The following is a 20,000-nucleotide window of genomic DNA, read 5'->3' on the forward strand; positions in this document are numbered from 1 at the left end:
AGAAAGAAAAAGGAGAAAAAAAAGAAAAATAAGATTATCCAGCCGAAAAAGATAAAACGAGGAGGAGGAGGGAAGGGGAAAAGAGATAGAATCGGAAGAGGCAGAGGCATTGCGAAACCTTTGACAACGTGATCGTGTTCTACCCACATTCATTGTTCCCTTATTAGACAATCCAGTGACGAAACTTATACCACGCCACACCTCATCTCTTTGTGCATTTTGTTTTTTTTCCAACCACCGATGTATTTAGACCCTACAATACTCCTTAACCGGATTCGCTTTTATTCCAACCACCATTTAGACCTACCATTTTCGCTTTTTCTCAACCACCATTTAGACCCCTCAATTGCTTCTTAACCATTTTCGCTTTTTCTTCCAACCACCGATGTGTTTAGACCCTACAAAACTCCTTAACCGGATTCGACGTCGGAATACCATCGGAGCTCGCGACGATGGATGGGGCGAAGAAGGGGATGGGGGGGGGGAGAAGAGGCGCAGCAGGTCTACCGGAGGGGCGCGGGAGCCGGAGGAGGAGGGTGGCGGAGATGGCTTCTGCGGTCGCCCGAAACCACGAAGGTGACCTCAGCTTCGACCCAGCACGAGGAGGCCGTCATCTGGTGGTCTCGGGATGACCTGAGATGCTGGTGGGGGTCAGGGGTCAGGGGTGAGGGTCAAGGCAGAGAGGCATTATTACTCTTGTTTTTTTTCTGTTTAAGAAAAGAAAATGAAGTCTATCTTAGACTTATTGTTGCTGGTATTTTTTTGTTGTTGTTGTTGTTGTTGTTGTTGTGGGGCATTTTGGTTTGGAAGTTTGTAGCTATTCATTTTTTTTCGATCTTCCTCTTCATATCTTTCCTTTTCGCTATTTCTCTCTTTCTCTCTCTCTTCCTTTCCCACAATCTACCTCCTCCTATCCTTTCCTCAATCCGTCCCTCCCTCTCTCCCTCTCTCCCCTCCTCTTATGTCTCTGTCTTCTTCCCTTCCTCCCTCTCCGCTTCCCCTCCCCCTCTCCCCCCCCAGTCTACCTTCCTCCTCCCCTCCTCCCTCCCTTTCTCTCTCCTCTCCCCTCTCTCTCTCCTTCCTTCCCTCCCCCCAGTCTTTCCCTGCCTCCCTTCCCCTCCCTTCCTCCCTTCTCTTCTTCCCTCCCTCCCCTCCCCTTTTCTCCCTCCCTAATTCCCTCACCTCCCTCCCCCTAGTCTAGCTTCCTCCTCCCCTCGCTCCCTCCCTCCCTTCTCTTCTTCCCTCACCTCTCTCCCTCCCTCCCTCCCTCCCTTCTCTTCTTCCCTCCTTCCCTCCCTTCCTCCCTCCTTCGTGTCACCACCGACATCCGATCCCCTGACGTACAACCGCAGGGGACACGCCAGAAAACTTGCATCGAGAGAGAAATACGTTATGATTATACTGTTCACTCTGTTTGTGTTATGATTTATTATATATTATACTATTGTAATTATTACCCTTTGGTTGCCCTTCGGCGCTTCGAAGTTACCTGTCGTTATCGGCGCTACCTTGCCTGGTATACGTAGCTTGTTTATTCTTGTTTTTTTATGTTGTTCTTTTCGTTATTGTTATTCTTTATGACTTATTTTCGTCGTTATTTTGTGGATAATTTTTTGTTCTTTTCATTTTCTAATTCTGCTGTACCTCTTCTTGGTGCTTTTTTCCCACCGTCTTCCTCACTGCCTCCATTTATCCTCCCTACGTTCGTGCATTATCTTTCTCTTCTTTCCATCTCATCCTAGTCCTCCTCCTCCTCATTTCATCTTCTTATTCTTATTCTTGTTCTTCCTGCTCCTCCTCCTCCTAGTCTTCCTCTGTCTCCTTCTCCTTCTCGCTCTCCCTTCCCCTCCCCTTCTCCCTTTTCTTCTCCCTTCCTCGTCCTACACCTCCTCCCTTTCCCCTTCCTCTTTCTCCTCCTCCTCTCCCTACTCCTCCTCCTCCTTTTCCTGCTCCTCCTCCCCCTCCCACCCACCTCGCCCGTCCTCCTCCTTCTCCTACTCCTCCCTCCCCCTCCCCCTCCTCTCCCTTCTCCTCTTCCCTTCTCCCTCCCTCCCTCCTCCTCCTCTCAGTCCTCCTCCTCCCCCTCCCCCTCTTCTCAGTCATCCTCCTCTTCAACCCTTATTCACCTCCTTTTCACCTCCTCCTTCCCCTTCCCCTCTGACATCACCCCATCCACCGAGCCACAGCAACACCACTAATAATTCCCATTGAAAAAAATAGATCTGATAGACATCCTCCCATCACAGTGTCACTCCCATTACATAATTATCTCAAAGAGGATCTCGCAGCAGGTGGAGGCGGGGACGGGGGAGGGGGGCGTATTGGAAGGGGTGGGGGGGCGGGGGGGGGTATTGGAAGGGGTGGGGAGGGGGAGGAAAAGAAGTCGCGAGAGAGGAACGGCGAAGGTAACCCAGAATAGTTTTTTTTATTATAATGGCCATCTTCTTTGATTGGTTATTGTAGTTGTCGCTGTCGTTATCTCTGTAGCTGTCTTTTTTATTGTTTTGTTATCTTTGTTGTTGTTTTTCTTATCCACAGTAGTATGATTTATATTACTATGGTTATTACTGTTCATGTTGATGCTCTTAACAAATGCATATTATCGCTATATTGTCATCATTATCACAATTTCTACTACTTCTACTACTACTACTTGCTACTACTGCTATTGGTGTTGCTGCTGCTTCTATTACTACATATTGTCTTTATCAGTATCGTAGCATTGCTGATGTCTTTGTTATTGTTATTTGTAGTATTGTCATTTTTTTACCAATTGAAAAATGTTATTGCTGTCGTTGCTGCTATATTTAGTACTGGTATGATAATCCCTTTATACGTACATGTTGCTGTTTCTTTCTCTTTTTATTCTCTCAAACTAAAATTAAAACGAGATCCTCGCCTTAGATTATTGTTTTAGAATCTTAGCTCGTATTTATTTTGTCCGTGCCGCGTTTTTTTTTCTTTTCTTTTCTTTTTCTTCTTCTTTTCTTTTCCTTTTCTCCTTTTTCTTTTCCTTCTTCTTTTTCTTCTTCTTCTTTTCTTTTTCTTCTTTTCTTTTTCTTCTTCTTCTTTTCTTTTTTCTCTTCGTCTTTTCTTTTTCTTCTTCGTCTTTTCTTTTTTCTTCTTCTTCCCTTCTTTTTCTTTCTTCTTTTTCTTATTTTCTTTTTTTTCCTCGCCTTCCCAATAGAAATCTTGATGGTTTACGCCCGCCTCTCGCCCCGGGTGGTCGGGGCGGTAACTCATCTCGTCCCGTATATACACCTTTGCCAAAAACTGTAGGCAATAAATCACTCATGTATTTTTTTTATTATTTTGTTCTTATGCTTTGAGACACAAGTTTCTTTTTATCATTTTGTACTTATGATTTGAGACACGAGGGCTTTTGCGTTTCTTGTTGTCTGTTCTTTCGTCTCCCTTTTGCTTTTGAATTCGTTGATTTATCTACGAAATTAGGAGCTGACCGTTTAATGGATTTTGACCTCGGGGTTTCGGGGCGAGGAGGGCCGAGCGGCGGAGGGGAAGGAAGGGTTGCGAGGCTGGCGCGGCGTCGAGGCTTGTCGGTGGATACGTGTGTGTGTGTGTCATCGCTCTTACAAGTTCCCTCGTCGTCTTGATGGGTTTGCGTCTCTGTTTAAGATGCAGGACAAATATATATAGTATAGGCTGTATATATATATAAATATATATATATATATATATATATATATATATGTGTGTGTGTGTGTGTGTGTGTGTGTGTGTGTGTGTGTGTGTGTGTGTGTGTGTGTGTGTGTTGATACATATTACATAATTACATTTTATATATAGATATTACACTTCCCAATGTGTATAAACGTGTGTCTGAGAGAGAGGGAGAGAGAGAGAGAGAGTTAGTGAGCGAGTGAGTGTGTGTGTGTGTATATATATATATATATATATATATATATATATATATATATATATATATATATATATATATATATATACATTGGTATTGATTTTGATATAAACATAAACGTAGTTGTAAGATAGTCAAAGAAGCAAGAGCAGTAACGAAGAGGCCCAAGATGTGGATTGATTCGCTACTGAATAGAATATTGAGCTTTTATATTTGAAAATGGAAAAGTGTCATTTCTTTAACTTTTTAGGGTCGGATTCGGTGGCAACTTCGTGTCAGAGCATGTTTACTTTGTGCATATTAATGTCACTCAATACAGATTTGAATAAGTCTTGGATAAGTTACTTTATCCTTCGCCTGCTTGCTGTTTGGTGTTTGATTTTTCTTCGTATATCTATCTCTGTTTGTTAATCTCTCTCTTTTTCGCCTTCGCTATCTCTCTCTCTCTCTCTCTCTCTCTCTCTCTCTCTCTCTCTCTCTCTCTCTCTCTCCCTTCTCTCCCCTTTCTCTCTCGTCTCACTCTCACTCTCTACCTCTCCTCCCTCTTCTCTACTCTCTTCTCTCTGTCTTCTTTCTTTTCTCTCTCTTCTCTCTCTCTTCTCTCTCTCCTCCGTCTCTCTCTCTCTCTCTCCTCTCTCTCTCTCTATCTCATCTCTCTCTCTCTCTATCTCATCTCTCTCTCTCTCTATCTCATCTCTCTCTCTCTCTATCTCATCTCTCTCTCTCTCTATCTCATCTCTCTCTCTCTCTCTATCTCATCTCTCTCTCTCTATCTCATCTCTCTATCTAATCTCTCGATCTCACCTCTCTATCTCTCTCTCTATCTCACCTCTCTATCTCTCTCTCTCTCTTCCTCTCTCTCTCTTCTCTCTTCCTCTCTTCCTCTCTTCCTCTCTCCCTCTCTTCCTCTCTCCCTCTCTCCTCTCTCTCTCCCTCTTCCTCCCTCTCTCCTTCTCTCTCCCTCTCTCCCTCCCTCCCTCCCTCTAGCCCTTTCTGCCCCCTCCTCTCCCCACTGCCTCTCCCTCTCCCTCCTACCCTCCCTCTCCCTTTCTAACACCCTTCCCCCCTCTCTCAATTTCTGCATGTATATATGTATGCGGTGAGCATTAACGAATTCGTTCTCTGACAGGCCCGCCTTCGTGGTGCCTTATGCAGATGTTTATGCAATCATCCCCCCATCACCTCCACGCACACTAGTATAATATTTATCCAATACTTCAGCGATCGGAGTGCGGCGAGCACGTCCGGCCGGGCGTGTACCAGGGATGTAGCCCGGGTCTGCCTGGCATGTTTGAGGTGGGGGGGGGGGGGGGCGTTACGACGGCCGCAGAAAGGTTCGCCTCGCGGTGCAGAAAAAGCTTATGCGAATTCCCACTGGCAGCGCGCAGATCGACGCGACTCCCCGCGGCCCGTAACACTGGCGCTGTCTCCGTCTGTCACTCAGGCCGCAGCGCCTCCTGCCGGAGCGCCGCACTCGCGAGACGTACCCAAGGCTTAGCTGGCTTTAATCCTCGTTCCGGCGCTTGTTCCCTCCGCCGCAACATCCCTAACGACCTCCCCTGCGGGCCCTGTTCGCCGCTTCCCTGCTACCTAAGTTGCGCTCCAGTAGCTAGCTAGAACAGCGCGCCCCCTGTTATCTAGACGTACCCACGGCGTACCCAGGGCCTTCCCCAGCAGCCACGAGTCGGAGGAGCGAGAGCGAGGAAGGAGGAAGGGCCGACGCGTCGAAGGAGCGCTCGGCCCCTGAGGTGCTCGCCGCCCTCCGGGGAGCTGCAATGACTAATCATGTTGCTCGGCGCCACTCTGTTAGCCCAGCTGTGCGCCCGGCCTTACCTGGGCGTCACTTCGGGCGTCAGACGCCTTCACGCCCCGCACCTGTGATCTGACCTTGGCGCGGGGACTTTCAACCCCCTATTCCGCCCAACCCTCCTCCCCCCTCTCAACGCCGCCTGCGGGGCCGAAGGAGGCGCGGGATCGCAGGTGCGCCTTGAGAAGGAAATGCGTTATTAATCGAGAGTTAATATGTCGGCCTCGTCGCAGGTGATAAGTGATGACGAACGCCGTCGTCAGCGGTGATGGATGGCGCTCCTCGGAGCCTCTCGGAGCAAAGGTCCCGTGGGACGGTCCTCGCATGGGCGGGAGATCCGCCTGTTGAGGACCGCCGCCTCGGACACCCAAGTTGTCACGCGGCCGAGGCAGTCGTAACGGAACTGCGAGTCGCAGCGCGGGGCAGACCGTCGCTGGCAAATGGTCTCCGCGTCCGACAAGCGCTTCTCGGCCCCTTGCGCGTTCGTACCCAATGACGATACAGGAATTCGCCGAATGTGATCTCTTTGGTCGATGATCTCTCGTGGCCTTTGTTTTTAAAAGCGAAACGCGGAATGCCTGCACTCCCTCCGCTGCAGATCGTCCCCGACCGATTGCAGTGACCGTTTCCGTTTGCGCGGTCCTGTCATTTACGCCTCCCCGCTGTCTCGCCCGCTCGATAGTGTGTGTTTACCCTCCGCGAGTATGGTTATCGGTCGCTGCTACGCCAAGGTCCGCGGCGTAGATATGTATACTTAACTGCTAAATTTCACCTCCGGAAATCCGTAAGAGTAATCCACGCATTCAGACGATCGCACGAAAATAGATACCGTGTTTTTCGTCCGGGATTTTAAGGAAATAGATATTCTTCGTAGGCATTTGACGCGTGTAACGGCACCAGCAAGTACTCTCAGTCTCTCTCTCTCTCAACAGGACGAGAAAGCTTTCCCGCAGAGTACGCATCGTCGGCGGGACTTGGCTGTCTCTCAGCGGGCCCCGGGATGTAACTGGTTCTCAATGGCGAGGAGTTTCACAAGCCTGGCTGCATTATTTTCGCGTTTACTTCAGGCCCATCATGTCGTTTGGTCAGGGAGAGATGGGGAAATTTCTCTCTCTCTCTCTCTCTCCCCCTCCCTCCCTCCCTCCTTCCCTCCTTCCCTCCCTCTATCTCCCTCTCCCTCTCCCCCACCCTACCTTCCTCTCTTCCTCCCCCATTCTCCCTGCAACTTGAGAAGTCGTTAAAGTCCATCAGGTTTTCCCGTTTATTGTGAGAAAAATAGCTTTTAAATTCACGAAGAACGGTTTTCGTTAAAAAAAAATCTAGGGTTCGTCGCGGCCTAAGCAGAGCGTCGCCAAATGAATGTTGAATGTTGAGGTCTCGAGACGCGTCTGGCTGTCACCATAAACGATATTCAACTCATAAACAATCTAAAAGTTACGGCCTTGCGAGCAATTTATTGATTTCACGACCTCAGAGGTTATAATGGCGCAACCTCAGCCCCGGCGTGGCCTTGTTAAGCCGGGCTGGAGGCGCCGCTCAGTAAACGCAATATAAACATGTCCCGTCCCGGTAATTTTGCTTTCAGTTTTAACGTGTGGATAATGCAGCGTCCATGTCTCTCTCTCTCTCTCTCTCTCTCTCTCTCTCTCTCTCTCTCTCTCTCTCTCTCTCTCTCTCCCTCCCTCTCTCTCTCTCTCCCTCTCTCTCCGCTCTCTCTCTCTCTCTCTCTCTCTCTCTCTCTCCCGCTCTCTCTCTTCTCTCTCTCTCCTCTCTTTCTTTCCTTCCCTTTCTTCCTTTTCCTTCTTCCTTCTCTCTCCTTCCTTTCCTTCCTCCTCCTCTCTCTCTCTCTCTCTGCGAAGTCGTTCGTGCTTGCTGTGCCGAGGACTCCTCTGAGAGTAGGGGCAATGAGACGTCATGAGACACTCATGCAGCAAGGAGTGGCTACTGCGCCGATGGGATCAGGAGCACCTGCCGGCAGCTGCTCGCCCTCACTCATGAGTACTCAACTGCTGGCCGGCACTCACTCATCGATCAAAGCTCACCCGCCCTTGACTACCCAGCTGTTGGCCGGTTTTACTCAGGGTGTATCACAGTCTACACCGTTTTATTACTTTCTCATCTCTCGGCTGGTGCAAAAAAGCTAATTTAGATGTTCGGATTTTGTCTCCGGTTGTTCAGCTGAAGGATATGTACACATCTTTTATATCCTTGCTTGTGTCCTTTATGCATCGGGGTGTTCGGTTCGAGATCTACAGGCAGTTCAGTTCCGGGATCGTGTTTGCGTTTGAGGATAATGTAGAGGGCGGCAGGAAAACGTGCAAACAAGCAAGCAGTCGGGATGCAAGTCGAGTGGAAACGCAAGCAAGAAGTCGACCAGCCAAGAAAACAAGCAAACCAACAAGCAACAAGCACATGTATTGGCGCAAGCGAGTGAGGCTGCTTTCAAGCAGGCGCAGTTGCGAGGATCCAAGCAAGCAAAGAACCAAATCGCAAGGATGCGTCCTCGGAGACAGACTCCCGGCAGACAATAGCAACAGCAGAAGTAGGCAAGCGGGGAGCAGAGCAGCAGGGGCCACGGCAGCAGGCGACGGCGAGGAGGAGTCACTGCTGCGGGCGGGCGAGTTGCCCGTCAGCAGCTCCCTCGGTCGAAAAGGGTTGTTAATTGTCGTCCATCAGGAGGTATAACAGGCTCCTGGGTTGTTGCGGTGCGAGGAAGGAGGAGGGCAAGAAGCGGGAGCAGATGGCCGTCGAGGATGTCAAGTGGTAGGAGGTGGTGGAGCTTATCTTGTGCGTGCGTGTGTGTGTGTGTGCGTGTGCGTGTGTGTGTGTGTGTGTGTAGTGTGAAGGTTATGTGTCTCTTTGTGTATGTGATGATCAATGTTTTAGCTTATTTGATGACTATCGTTTAGCCATTCTCAGTCTTTCCGTGTCTTTGGGAGTGAGAGTTAAAGTTGGTGGTTGCTTGAGGTAAGGGATGCGATCCTGTCTTTTATAACGGCCGTGGGACGTTGCAGTGTCGCCGCAGAGTAACATGATGTTGCAATGACATCGCCGATAAACTCATGAGGGATAATTCAATTAACAAGTGGTTTCGCCGGACCAGGAATGATGATCGAAATATAGGCATTGTGTTGTCAATGAAAATGAAGAAAAAATATGCAAGTGTTAGTGGCAGAAGGGCGGGAAGTAGGGCGACTGTTGCAAGGTTGAAAAGGCTGCAAGCAGGATGGGGGGCAGGTAGGCCGGGAAGGGTCATGGCTTAGACAGGAGAGGAGCCTGGGGTGCGATAAGAAGAATAGGAGAGTGATGACAGCCACACCCAGAGGGAGGGGGAGGGGAGGGGACGGTATACTATCAACCTGACTGAGAGGGACGAGTGGGAATGATAGATAAAGGAAGAGAAGAGGAGAGGAAGGGATGGGGAGTGGGAATGTGTGTAGAGTGGGGGTGCAGAGAGAGAGAGAGAGAGAGAGTGGGGGGGTTGGGTAATGGCAGAGAGAGATCTCGGGAAAAGAACAAGAATTAATGAGAAGATGAATTGGCACACAGATAGATAAGAGGAAGGGAGAGGGAAAGAGACAGGGGCAAGGAGGAGAGAGAGACCTAGAAAGAGTTAAAGTAGATATATATATAGAGAAAGAGAGAGTTAATGTTAAAGCAGATAGAGCGATAAATGTATTTATTAATTTATTATTATTTGTAACGGCCACCATAATCTGAAATGCCATCATGAACACTCATAATTATAGATACAGCTCGTAGGGTGATTTGGTATTTTAATTACTTCATTAGGCAGACCGAAAGAGGTTCGCTAGCTTCCCATTCCTTTTTTTTCATTTCTAATTTCTTTTCTTATTCTTTTCTTACTATTTTTTAATATATTTTTCAGCTCTTTGGTTAGGTGGTTGACGAACATTATTTTTTTTTTTTTTTTTTTTTTTTTTTTTTTTTTTTTTGTATAGTCTTCCCTTCGCGTCTCCAGGGCTATTATTTGTGAGGAGTAGACTTTGCTCAAAGCCTCTCTTCGGGGACGTTCCGCTGTGTATAGGTTTCTTAGCTTAGTGGGGTTTTATTTCTAAGTATATAAATAGATATGTACATGTATGTGCATATATGTATACACACACACACACACACACACACACACACACACACACACATATATATATATATATATATATATATATATATATATATATATATATGTGTGTGTGTGTGTGTGTGTGTGTTTGTTTGTGTGTGTGTGTGTGTGTTTGTATGTGTGTGCGTATGCGTGTGCGTGTGCGTGTGCGCGTGTGTGTGTGTGTGTGTGTGTGTGTGTGTGTGTGTGTGTGTGTGTGTGTGTGTGTGTGTGTGTATGCGTCTGCGTATATATATACATATATAAACATACATGGACATATCTATTTATATACTTAGAAGTAAAAAACACACACACATGCATATATACATGTACGTTTGTATACCACTACTATATGCACTACATATACGAACACAAAGTGTATCTAAATATTTCCTTAGTGTTCTTTTTTGTTCCATGTTAGATTTGCTGAAGTTATTCTTGCTTTTTCGAGGGCCGACTCTGAAGGAAATACGGTCCAAAGTCCTGTAATTCCGTGCTCTTCTCTCCCTCTCTCTGCCGCGCGTCCTCTCGTCCCCGGGAAAGAGGCGGCGGAGGAGGTGGCTGGGGCGGCTAGAGATTTCTCGTTTCTTGTTCTTTTTTCTTCTTCTTTTTTCCTGTGTCTTTTTTTATCGTGTTCCGCGCTGGGTGGCGAGGCCTCGCGCCACTATATATTATCCTGCCGCCCTCAACACACCACCCATTCTGTCCCTCCGCCCCTCTGCTCTCTCTAACCCCTGGTGGAGGGCCACTTCTTCCACCTCCTCTACCACATCCACCCACTCCACCTCTGTCACCTCCTCTCTTCCACTATCCACTCCCTCCGCCCTCTTCCACCTCCTCTACCACATGCACCCCTCCACCTCTTCCACTCCTCCTCTACCACATCCACCCCTCCACTCCTTCTCACTGTTCCTCTACCACATCCACCCCCGCCACCTTCTCTACCCCTCCACACAACTTCTTCCACCTCATCCACCCCCTCCACACTATCTTTTTATATCCCTCCACACCTCCACTTCTTCCACCTCCTCCACCATTTCTACACCTCCACCTCTACCACCTCCTCCACCCTTCCAGCCCCTCCACGTGGTCTCTTTATCCTTATAGTTCAGTCTCCGTTGTTCCAATTCCCTTTATACACTTTTGCTTCGGCCTTTGATGAGAAATGAAGAGAAAGACACACAGCTACATACATACATACTGCGTGTATTTGATTATGTGTATATATATATATATATATATATATATATATATATATATATATATATGTGTGTGTGTGTGTGTGTGTGTGTGTGTGTGTGTGTGTGTGTGTATGTATGTATATATCTGTAATATCATGTATGTGTGCGTGTAAAAAATATATCCAGCTGTTATCCTCCTCCTCCAAATGAACCCCCATCTCGCCCTTTCTTTGCTCCTTCTGGCGCCCTTATCTCTCACTCCCTCGAATCGTGTTTTACGTCACTCGCTCCGACCGCGCCAGATGCACAGCTGATAACGGCGTGTGATCTATGCCTTGGTATTTATTGCAAGTGACTCTGTGTGATCCGGGGAGTTGCGTGTGTGTGAGTCGTTCATTAGACTCTTATTTTGGGTTTGGTATCGTCCCTTCTCCCCGTCTGCTATCTTCGTTTCTTTCTTTTTTTTACTTTCCTTTTGGTGTTGTTTGTTGATCACTTGCGTAAATTTTTTGTTTGTTTGTACTTAGTTTATTCATATGTTAGATAAATTTGATCGTTCTTTATCTGTCAGATTTATTATTGTATCTTGATTTTTTTTTTCGTGCATATGTTTGTCTCTCTCCAAACACGTGCTTCTGTTTATACCAGTCTTTATTTACTTTCTTTCGATGTCTGCACATTCAGCCATCTCTGTATTCATCTATCTCTGTCTTCCTTCCTTCTTTCGTACCTTCCCCTTCCCCCAGTCTCCCCCTCCCCCCTGCTTTGCCCCCAACCCCCCTTTCTGACCCCGCGGAGGGATGGCGTACTACAGCCCATTCCCCATTCATCAGGCCGCCGCCTCCCATTGATTATTGTCCTTATTATCCCTCCTGCAGCCCTCGGACATGGGGAGGAGGGAGGAGGGAGGCTGTAACGACGCGGCGGGGGGAGAGGAGGAGAAGAGGTGAAGGGGAAGAATTGACGGGAGGGAGGAGAGGAGGAGAGGAAGGGGCGGGGAGGGGGAGGGCGGGCGTCAAGTGTGGCAGAATGCGGAGGGCGGCGGATGGAATGTGGAAATGCGCTGGAATTCGATGGCTGCGAGGCACCGACGGCGTGTTTCTGTTTTTTTATCCAATGTTTTTTTCTTCTTCTTTTGGTCATATTTTATTTATTCTGGTTTTATTTCTTGACAGGTCGTGATGGAGATGTTTGAATTTCTAATAGGGAAAGGAGGCGGAGGTACAGCCTAGTGAGAACGTAGGGATGTTTGTTGCTATGGTAACGTTGTCCTTTGATGTAACATAGGCTTGGTAGCGCCAGCGGTCCTTGGCTCGCGGCAGGTGTGGGCGAGAGAGGGAGGTGGAAGCAGCGAAAGAGTTGTTTCATGTGTCGGGTTGCGGAGATGGGAGGGACGTGGGTGGAATAAGCAGGTGGGCGAGAGATCCCTTTCTTCTTTCCTCTTATTCTTTTTATTCATTATACTTTAGAATGTATATAATTGTTATTTAGGAGAATGACAGGGTTTGTCCCTAGAATGACAAAGCTACGCCGCTGCAGAGCGTAGTTGTAGAAGAGAAAAACAAGGAACCATGAAGAAGGAAGTGAGGAAGGGCTCGGCTGCCGCGGTCGGTCGAAAGGAATCCCACCTTTGCACTAATTGCAGAGCGGATACTACGCACTTGATGACGGTACTTGGTTGCATTAATGGCAAATGTCCGCGATCCCTACAGCTATGGCAACAGGTAATGGCAGTGAAAGTGAAATATTTTGAGGGCGAATGGCTGGTCTCCTTAAGTTACGCGGATAGAGGAGAGGTGGGTGGCTGGTGCCAGTGTGTGGTCCTTCTCGGTGGCGGTGCTGTAGGGGGTGAAGGGACGGAGGAGGGGAGGGGAGGGGACAGGCGGATGGGGGAGAGGAGAAAGGGGGTGGGCGAGGATACGAGAGGAGGAAGGGAGGACAAAGGGGAGGTGGAGCTGGGGGAGAGAAGGAATAGGGGAGAGCGAAGGGAAGGAGAGAGTGGAAGAAAGGATAGGAGAAGGGGAGGGGAGGGGGAATGGCAAAAGGAACGGAAAAGGAGGGAAGAGGGGGAAACCGGGGGAAGGGGACGAAGAGAGAGGAAAAAGAGAAAGAAGGATTGGGACAGAGGGTAAAGGAAATTAAGTTAAAAAAATTGTAATAAAGGGACAGGGAAGAGGGAAAGAAAGAGGGATAAACAGACTCACAGACAGACAAAGACGCAGTAACAGAAACAGACAGATAGAGAAAGGAAGAAAGAAATAAGAGTAGAGGGAGAGGAGGAAGAGAGGCAGAAGGAAAGAAAAAGAGGAGAGGAGAGGGAGAGAAGAGAAGGAAAGAAACAGAGGAGAGGAGAGGGAGAGAAGAGAAGGAAGAGAGACAAAGAAAGAAACAGAGGAGAGGAGAGGGAGAAAAGATAAGGAAGAGAGACAAGGAAAGAAAGAGAGAGGGAGAGGAGGAAGAGAGGCAGAGGTGGCCCTGACCTTGTGTGTGGCATCAAGGCTAATTACGGAGCTTGTGTCAGGACCATGTGTCTCACTCACACCACCTGTCCTCTCGCGGGCCAGGAGAGAGGTCCCAGAGCGTCGTTCGAGAGCGGGTCGGGTCGTGCGAGGAGGGGTGCGTGCGAGAAGGGCGTATGTAGAGTAAAAAAAATGCAGTGGCATGAGGATGAGTGATGTTGGTATGAGGGTGAATCAAGGGATGGTGGTATGAGGGTGAGTCAAAGCTGGTATGAGGGTAAGTCAAGTGGTGATGGTATGAGGGCGAGTCATGTGGTGATGGTATGAGGGTGAGTCAGAGGATGGTGGTATGAGGGCGAGTCAAGGGATGGTGATATGAGAGTGAGTCAAGGGATGGTGGGATCAGGGTGAGTGAAGTTGGGTATGAGTCAAGTGATGGTATGAGGATGAATCAAGTAGTGATGGTATGAAGATGAGTCAGGAGACGGTGGTATGAAGATGAGTCAGGAGACGGTGGTATGAAGATGGGTCAGGAGATGATGGTATGAAGATGAGTCAAGAGATAGTGGTATGAGGAATGAATCAAGAGATGGTGGTATGAGGAATGAATCAAGTGATGATATGAATATGAATCAAATGATGATATGAATATGAATCAAGTGGTGATGACATGAGAGGATGAATCAGGCGATGGTGACATGAAGTAAATGTCACAGTCACGACCAAACCTGATACGAGTGTACGCTCATAGACCGTAGCATGATGACAGTGGCGCCGTATGTACCCAATGTGATGACGGGCGCGCGTGCAGAGGACGAAGAGGATAAAGACATAACAAGAGCGAGGATGAGGATAGGGTGTGCAGTGTGTGGTCCGGGTGGAGAGGTGGGTGGCCGAGGGCGTGGCTGGGACAGAGGTGGGCGGGGTGCCGGAGCTAGAGTAGTCAGACAGCTGCTGAGAGGGAGAGACTGGGGAGTGGTGAGGGAACGGAGAAGGAAGAAGGGGAGAGGAGTGAGCGATGGGGTAGGGAGAGAGGTAGAAGTGAAGAAGAGGGAGGGAGGAGGAAGAGGAAGGAGGAAGGGGGAGATGAGGGGAAAGGGGAAAAAAGAAAGAGAAAAAGGAAGGGAGCGGATGGAGGGAGGAAGGATGAAGGGAGGGCGGGAGGGGGAGAGGGAGAGAGAAAGAGAAGAAGGAAGGGAGGATAGGAGAGAGGTATGGAGGGAGGAAGAAAGAAAGAAAAGATAAATTATTGAGAGAGAGGAGAGACAGGAATGTAAACGGCGGCGTCTCTTCTCTTTTCGTTGTTCTGCGCATTGAGATAATTACTGTTGTTTGCTTCGAGTTTATTGCCTCCTATTTATTTGTTTTTTCGTGTTTTCCCACCTGTGTTTTTTGCCGAGATTCAGTATCATAATGCAAGCCACGCTGTTAACGCCTCAACAGTATATCCTAAATAGAGAAACATAAATTTGAACAATCGGCTTCGAAATGAAATATAATCTACTCATTCTCTTCTCTCTTTACTCATGCCTCGCTAACATTCTCTCCGTGGCTTACTCAATCTGGTTAATTTTATCGCCATTAATACTGCGAATGGTTATGATAATAAGGTTGATGCTGTCAGGCCCGAGATGAATTTAGAGTTGATGAGCAGAACAATGTAATGATGGTAATCCAGTGGTTTGGTGATGACGATAACTAATGATCATTACAGGGATTTAAATGAAATTCGCATGTTCATTCAAGAAACAGTAGCGTGATGATGAGTATATTAAAGGGAATAACAGTTGTGGCGATGTGTTTTATGTTGATGCGGAGTAACGTATCAAAAGGGGTTTGGATCTTGGACTGAGGCGTCGCTGTTTTCCTTCTGTGCATCTGGTCGCGTTTTAGGTCTGGATGTTTATGGTGGGTTGAGAGGGCGGCGTCAGGCAGCCGGGGACGTTTGCTGTCGGGATTGATAGCCGATGCTGACAGAAGCTGACACGCACGCGCACATACACGCAATTGCACCCGCCACGCATGAACACAAATAGGCCATGCATACACACACGCGCGCGCATACACACACACACACACACACACATACACACACACACACACACACACACACACACACACACACACACACACACACACACACACACACACGCACACGCACACGCACACGCACACACATTAAAACTATGCTATTTTTTATTTCTTATTAGTATTTATTGATTAAAAAATCTTAATCATGCAGTTACATATTATTGTTTTTTTCGTTCTATTTTGTTCATTGTTTATTATTGTCTTCTCTTTCAGGTAAACAACGAAAGTACAACCGGCACGGACAGCCCCGGGCGATGCGGTTGCCGTGGTTACGGACGGAGAAGGTGACAGCCGCTGAAAGGCAAATTGCGGTGGCATAAGCAGAGTTGCGGTCCAGCTGCTACGTCTCCGCTGCCTGCTTGCCCGTCAGGTACTTCGGCCGGCGGTCACGCTCTCCGCAGGACGCTCGCCGAACGCGCTTCACTTTCGTCGGTTTTGGTGGCGGGAGGGGGAGGGGGGTGAAGGAGGGGGTGCTGTTCGTTTTTTTTCTTCTTTCTATTCTGCTTTCTCTTTCGTTCCGCTTCTCTTTTTTCTGTCTCTTTTCTCTCCTTTCTCTTCTCTGCTCTTCTCCTCTCTCTCTCTCTCTATCTATCTCTATCTCTATCTATCTATCTCTATCTCTATCTCTATCTGTCTATCTCTATCTCTATCTCTCTCTCCCTCTTTCTCTCTTTCTCTCCTCTGTAGTTTGATAAAGCTAGATATTCAACAGCGTTTAGGATCGAATTTAGGCTTATCTTACGCTATAAAGGCCCTTTCCCTTTTATAATGTAGATCAGAATATTTCGGGCTCCTTTTTTCTGCAAAAATAGTCTCAAAAAGAAAGAAAGAAAGAAAGAAGAAGAAAAAAGGCAGAAGAAAAAGAAGAAGCAAAAAAGTTACTGTGTCATTATAAGGCAAATCACGATGATGGTCGAAAAACCTTCCTATTTCCCTTCGAGAGACCGCCCTAAAGAGCTTCCTTTTCGTTGTATTACACCGGAATAAACGGAAATTGGGGTGGACAGCGAGGTAAGAGTGTTGTTGTAAAAGCGCGAGTGTTTTATCCCTCGTGTCCGGAGTGTATTGGGTGTCAAGTTGCCGCGCCGGAACCATTTAAGATGTTCTTGGTCTGTCTCAAGACGCTGGTTTTAACTTTTTTTCTTTTTTTTTTGTCTTTTTATTTGCGCCTGTGATTTCTGTGTTCGTTAGGTCTGTAAAAGAAGAAATGTTTGGTTTAAATTATTTTTTGATATTTTCTTTTAACGTTATTTCATTATTGGTAATTTTTTTTTCTCTTATGACAAATACCGAATTTCACAGATGAAGTTTTGTAATATAGATATATGCGTTTGTGTGTTCGTCTGAATTTCACTGTGACTAACGTCCATTTCTACTGTATTGAGAAATAAACACGTAAAAGTTGTATAGATATTTTGGTATAAAAGATTCTTTTCATACTGGTGCTCAAAAATACTTTTTAATGAAGCAAGCACCATCATTACAGGGCAATAAACCCTCCGCGTCCTTAAAATAGAGAAAACGATCCATAAATTAAACAATAAAAGGGCATCCCCCTCTTTTGCCTTCGAGTCGCCACAACCCAATCCGAACAATAAACACCATACAAGAAAATAAAGTTCAGATTGTAAAACCAAAAACCACACAGCGTCCAGGCCGAACATAGCTCATAGTCCGGAACGCTTGAAACAATACAAAAGGTCAGTCAATAAACGCTATGGTCTCCCCTCAAGGTAAAAAAAAAGAAAACGGGAAAAAGGCGGGAAAAGGGGAATTATGTCCAGTTCTTGAACCGTAAGCATGATTGACAGCTGCGGCATTTTAACCTGACCGTAAGCCGTATTTTAGCCTGTTGTGTGGATTAGTACACCTCCGTAGGTAAACACTGTCGATAAAAAAAATATTGACTGTCTTTCCGGGATTCGACATATGGTCTCTCTCTCTCTCTCTCTCTCTCTCTCTCTCTCTCTCTCTCTCTCTCTCTCTCTCTCTCTCTCTCTCTCTCTCTCTCTCTCTCTCTCTCTCTCTCTCTCTCTCCTTCCTCCTCTTCCTTCCTTCTCTCCATATCTTCTTCCCGCTTCCTCTTCTCTCCCTCTCACCCCCTTCCCTTTCTTTCTATATGTCTTCTTCTCTCTCTCTCTCTCTCTCTCTCCTCTCTCTCTCTTTCTCTTTCTCTCTCTTTCTCTTTCTTCGTTATTGGGACAAGGAATAACAGTTATTTTTGCCCGATCCTATGGATGGAAATACGTAATTATGCTCATTAAACCGATAGGACATTTATCAATTTTGGTTTTATTAGCGTCATTTCAGGGGCGGGGGGACGGGTGAGGTCAGTAAGCGTAACTCAAAAGCCTATAATTTGATATCGATTGTAACGTAAAAGATTATAATTGAGCATCGACTTTAAAACGTATGATTATGGCGTATAATATTTTAATCCTACGTACGCGATGTAAGCGTTGAAATGACAGTAAATGCGTTCAAATCGATATATATTTTACCCACCGTGAAATTGCAAACAGATAATCCACTTGGAGACACACCCAATCTGCATAAGGGACATCCCTGTATCAGGCAACTTATCATATCGCGCTCAGAATTATATAAGCATATGTACGTATGCGTATTCACTCGTACGCGCACACACACGCACACACATAGACTCGCGCTCGAAGTCGTACTCGAACACGCCCACGACGAGGGTTGTGGGTAAGAGCTGCCTGGCCGGTGGAGTCTGTGGTTTCGCATTTGTGGTCGAGTCACATTCCTCGTGCGCTGGGGTCGAACTGCAGCTGACATCATTACAGTATTACGTTACGAGGGGCGCTGTACTGCGCCGGGGCTGCTGTGCGCGCGGGGGCTGTGCGGGCGGGAAAGAGGGGGGGAGGGGGACTGTGAAGGCGGGATAGAGGGAGGGGGTGGGTTGCTGCGGAGGGAGCTTTGGCGCAGAGATGCCTCGAAGGATGCGTTTCGACGTAGGACGCAGAGGAAGGTCGAGGGAAGGATGAAGGAGGAGGAGGCTGCGCGAGACGGCAAGGGGAGCGGGTGTCACGAGGTTATCGCTCTCCGTTCTTATCGGTGCGGATGCGAATGATTACGGGCGACGTGTAATTTATTCATTAGGCGGAAAATGAGGAGGTGACGGCGGGCGAATTGTGAGGGCGACGAGCGGAGGATCCATCCAGCGGAGATTGGAGGCGAGATCAGATAAGACGCGAGGGACGACTGACTGGCGCGGAGTGAAAGCCGGCCTACGCGGAGTGAGTCACCGCGGAGTGCCAATCAAGTCAGGGAATCGACCCGTCAGTCCGTCACTCGCCTGATCCTGGCAGTGAAGTCAAATGCGCAAGAGTCTAATCGGTCCCCCAATTTAGTCAAATAGTTATCCTCTCTTCCTCTCCCCCTTCCTGCCTTCGCGAGGGAGATGGAACACGGGAATAAAATTGTCAGGGTTGTCGAACTTGTGATTTCCGAGGCGAGGTCATGAGAAAGATTAGAAAAAAAATGAAAAGAAGAAAAAACGGACGGGGTCAGAGGGAAAAGAAATGTTGGAAGCCTGTGGATGTGTCCGCCGGTGACCTTAGATGTTGTCAAAGCGTTTTTTAAGATAGTCATTCCGCGAAAGTTTTGTCCATGGCGGATGAGAGAAACAGGCATGTGGGGGAGGGGGGGAGGGGGCACCCTGATCTTCGAGGCAACTTGCTCTTAAATCTCTACTTTCTGTTCTGTCAAATCCTGCACTTCTCTGCTCTCTCTCTCACCTCTCTCTCTCTCTCTCTCTCTCTCTCTCTCTCTCTCTCTCTCTCTCTCTCTCTCCTCACTCTGCCCTTCCTCCCTCCTCTCGCTCTCTCTCTTCCTCTCCCTCTTCCTATCCCTATCCCTCCCTTTCTCTTTCCGTCAACCATCCCTCATCTCCTTCTCCCTCCCTCCCTTACCCTCTCTTCTCTCCTTTCATGTCCTTCCCCTTCCTTTTTGTGGAATGAAGTTGCATATTTTGCTATGCATGGAAACTGGGTGACCTGAATCCCTCGATTTCCCTCCGTCACGTGACCGGTCCCGCCCGCATCCCGCCCGGCCGCCCGCGCCATGTAGGGGCGGCGCCGGCGGAGACTCCCTCGAATCCCTTTATTTATGTATGCATAAAAGCGCGTGTTTTATGGCTGAGTGTAAGCTGTATAAAAGTTGGTGTGTGTGATGTGTGTGAGGGGAGAGTGTGTGTGTGTGTGTGTGTTTATGTTCATGTGTGGGTGTGTGCGTGCGAGAGAGAGAGAGAAAGAAAGAAAGAAAATAGAAAGAGAGAGAGAGAGATTGAGTGGGTGAGTGAAAGAGAGAGACAGACAGACAAAAAGAGAGAGAAGCTTAATATCTTTGTGTTTGCGTGTGTCTGAATTTTGTGTGCACCCATTCTTTTGCATATAATCACCCTCCCAAGTGACAACGCCTAGCTAGGACCGGAGAAACA

The 20,000-nt window shown here is 47.6% G+C and overlaps 1 protein-coding gene across 4 annotated transcripts in view; it reads left to right on the forward strand.

Annotated features, from left to right (window-relative positions):
* The window catches only part of LOC113813921 (ras association domain-containing protein 10), a 323,202-nt gene that overhangs the window by 94,914 nt on the left and 208,288 nt on the right, over positions 1 to 20,000 (forward strand). For 3 of the 4 annotated variants that reach the window (XM_070124560.1, XM_070124557.1, XM_070124558.1), the window contains one exon: positions 15,752 to 15,908. The exons of the other annotated variant lie outside the window; for it this stretch is intronic. The gene's annotated coding sequence lies outside the window, so the exon portion shown is untranslated. The remainder of the gene's footprint in view (positions 1 to 15,751; positions 15,909 to 20,000) is intronic. 4 annotated transcript variants of the gene reach the window in all.

This window comes from Penaeus vannamei, chromosome 8 (genome assembly GCF_042767895.1).
Source record: "Penaeus vannamei isolate JL-2024 chromosome 8, ASM4276789v1, whole genome shotgun sequence".
Taxonomy (NCBI): domain Eukaryota; kingdom Metazoa; phylum Arthropoda; class Malacostraca; order Decapoda; family Penaeidae; genus Penaeus; species Penaeus vannamei.